At 56.1% G+C, this 3197-nt stretch overlaps 1 pseudogene; it reads right to left on the reverse strand.

Annotated features, from left to right (window-relative positions):
- Positions 1 to 1154: 1154 nt before the first annotated feature.
- On the reverse strand, positions 1155 to 2893 carry LOC127333719 (myricetin 3-O-rhamnoside 1,2-glucosyltransferase UGT709G2-like; annotated as a pseudogene).
- Between the last annotated feature and the right edge of the window lie 304 nt (positions 2894 to 3197).

Consider the following 3197-nt stretch of genomic DNA (forward strand, 5'->3'; position numbering starts at 1 on the left):
TGCCTAATTATCCAACAAACATGACAGCGAATCAAGATTCAATCCCTTTGAAAATATGTCATTGCCCACGCCCGCTTCCAGCAACCGTGATTGGCTAAGGTCATGGGGCCTCCACCCCTTTATCCAAATCAGCCAGCAAGCGTCCTTGATGAAACCCATAATACACAGCGAGTAAGAGCCAAGCTCCCTCGTTCAGTCACATCTTATGGAGTTCTAGTAATGGAGTTGTTGATTATCCAAAGATTGTTTATGGGAAGAAAATCTGCCGCTGGAACCTGAAGGTTTAATGGATAGGTAACTTGATGAAGATCATGGATGCGACAACGCGTGCCGCAGGATGCGTGCTGGGCTGGAGACACGCGAGGACTCTTACTTCCGGCCAGATGCTATCTAGCCGATCTGCTCAATAGACGTCCGTCGCGGCGCGCTCATCTTCCTCACCTGCCCAGCTAGCTACCACTCCTCAGTCAGCCAATCAAACCTGGCACCCTGATTTTGATTCGATGGTACAGCCTCTTCTACGCAGGCGATCCCCTTTGTCCCACATCGGCAGCTCCGACGACTCCACTCCCCTCTATCTCCAGCTCGCTCATTCATTATCCCCACCCTGTTTCTCATCCGCCACTGGTTGTCGCTAGCTTTCAGCGCCGCCGTCAGCCGGATAGTTGATCGATCATGGGTGGCGGCCAAACCAATCGAAGTTTAGTAAACCACATCGTACGATGGTTATGTACTTATATGAGGATAGCAATTGATCGAGTTGGAGCCGGACTCTGCTGCCGCTTTTCGCATGCACCTACGATGGTATATTATTTTCATGTATTATGCGATTTGGTGGGAGGGTAAAACTGTCCAAAAAAGTGTTGGATCAAGGAAACAATCCTCCCTTTATTATTAGGTATAGATAAATACAAGCAGCCATCGGTGGCAGCACAAGTGGCACCACCTTTTGAAGATGGTACCCCTGCATCATTTGATATCGAATTCACCGAGGATTTCCACCTCAACCGTTTCAACCATGTCTCAAGGACTAGAAAATCAAATCCACCAAATAGGCATGTCCTTACACCCTCAACCAATTAGGCCTTTGCCTTGATTTTAATTTGCTTTGCAGCAATGTTGGTTTGCTTCATTTATTTTTCAAGAAAGCTTACTGGAGTAGTAGTACAGTACTTTATTCATTCATCCATTATTACAAACGATCCTACTTTGAACACGTCGCGGAGCGAGTCAACCAGTTCCTTCCCCCGGAAAACTTTTCCGAAGCAAAGTCACACGGTGTTGTTACTTGCGGTTGCAGCCTTGACTGTGAGCTCCTTGATGAAGCAGACGAGCCGTTCGAACTCCGTCGCCGACGAGCCCCCCTCAGCAACGTCCCGCCTCACCTGCTGCGCCAGCGCCTGAGCCTTCATCCTTAACTCGGCGGACTCCATGGCCTCCCTCACCATCCCCTCCACGACGGCCCTCTCGCAGACGTCCTTCATATCCAGCCCGTTCCCCCACACGGCGCCCACGAACCGGCTGTTGATCTGCTGGTCGGCAAAGAACGGTCAGCACACCAGCGGCACGCCCTCGACGATGCCCTCCAGCGTGGAGTTCCACCCGGCGTGCGTCAGGAAGCACCCCACGGCGCGGTGCCGGAGCACGTCTCGCTGCGGCGCCCAGTCCACGACGCGCACCTTGTCGTTCCCGGTCGCGTCGATGGCTTCCTGGAGGACGCCTCTCTGGCTCGCCCCGACCATGTCCGGCCGGAGCACCCACAGGAAAGCGTAGCCGGCGCCGATGAGCCCGGACAGGAACTCGGTGAACTGCTCCAGCGAAATGACGGCGAGGCTCCCCAAGCTCACATACACGACAGACCGGTCGGCTTGCCCGTCGAGCCACGCCATACAGCCGTCGTCCTCGCGCCACAAGCTGGTGGGCAGCGCCGGCGCCGCCCACATGGCGTGGACAGGGCCAATGGCGAAGACATCGCGCATCTGGGGCGCGATGTGCGCGAGCGCCGATCCCTCCAGCGACGCGGGGGAGTTGCATATGAGCGCCCGTGCCTTGGCGCTGTGAGTGCTGTAGTTGACGAGTATGTGCAGCAGGGGGTCGACGGCGTTGGTGTCGGCGCGGAGGCGGCAAGCGCTTGGAAGATCTCGTCGCCGCAGGAAATCCTCCATCCCCGGAACGCCACGGACCGGCTCATCGAGGTCGGCGCCGACAGGGATGGGTACCTGGCCGAGCTCCATGAGCTTGGGCACGGAGAGGTAAGCCAAGACACTGCACGCGCTTGCCGTTCGGAAAGCGAGCGCCGGCACGCCGAGCTCTTCCGCGATATCGATGGCGAACGGCAGCAAGCCGTCGGCCACGACGCACGACAGAGGCGGAAATCCGCCATCGGCGGCATGGCTCCCAGCAGAGAGCATCGAAGCGAGCAGGGCACGGTACGGGACAGTGCCCGTCGTCATCAGGGACTTGGAGAGATCCTTGAGGTCGTCCACCGAGCGGGGGTGGTCGTCGGGGAGGCCGTCCGGAATGGACACGAGGCGGAGGCGTGGCGAAGCGGCGGCCTTGGCACGGTCAAGGCGGCGGAGGTTGTGCTCCGTGTGGACGAAGGAGACGTGGAGGCCGGCGTCGCCGTCGAGGAGCCCCGCGGCGAAGTGGAGCATGGAGTTGATGTGGCCCTGCAGCGGCCACGGGAACACTAGCACGTGCACCGGCGCCATGTCTGCCTCCGTCGGCCGTCGCCTCCTCGCCTGCTGGCCGGCCGGTTCAACGGTGCGCTAGCTAGCTGTTCTCTAGATTGGTGTTGAGTTCTTGGAGTTCTGCTCAAGTGCTCAGCTTGAGTGCAGTCCACTCACTCCAGCCTGTGGCGAGTCTTTGCCAACAAAAATAAACATCAGCGAAGCTTTTATTAATATGGAGCGCCATCGGTGTGAATCGCGTTGATGTAGTATTTTATTTAAGCATTGGCCGCTGTAATCTGTTGTTCTGATGTGGCGGTGAATCATTGGAGCCACATGCTTAGATCATTGGGGGCAGGGCTAGTAGGCCACTACTACATGCTTTTTTAGTAAGGCATGTACACGCTACTGCACATGGAGACTACTCTCTCTAGCTGATATGGAGAGCACCAAACAGTTCTTGAAAGGTGTTATCCGATAGAAAAAAAGTTCTATTAGAGCAAATTACAAATTATATATCTTTCAAAA

This window comes from Lolium perenne, chromosome 2 (genome assembly GCF_019359855.2).
Source record: "Lolium perenne isolate Kyuss_39 chromosome 2, Kyuss_2.0, whole genome shotgun sequence".
Classification (NCBI taxonomy): domain Eukaryota; kingdom Viridiplantae; phylum Streptophyta; class Magnoliopsida; order Poales; family Poaceae; genus Lolium; species Lolium perenne.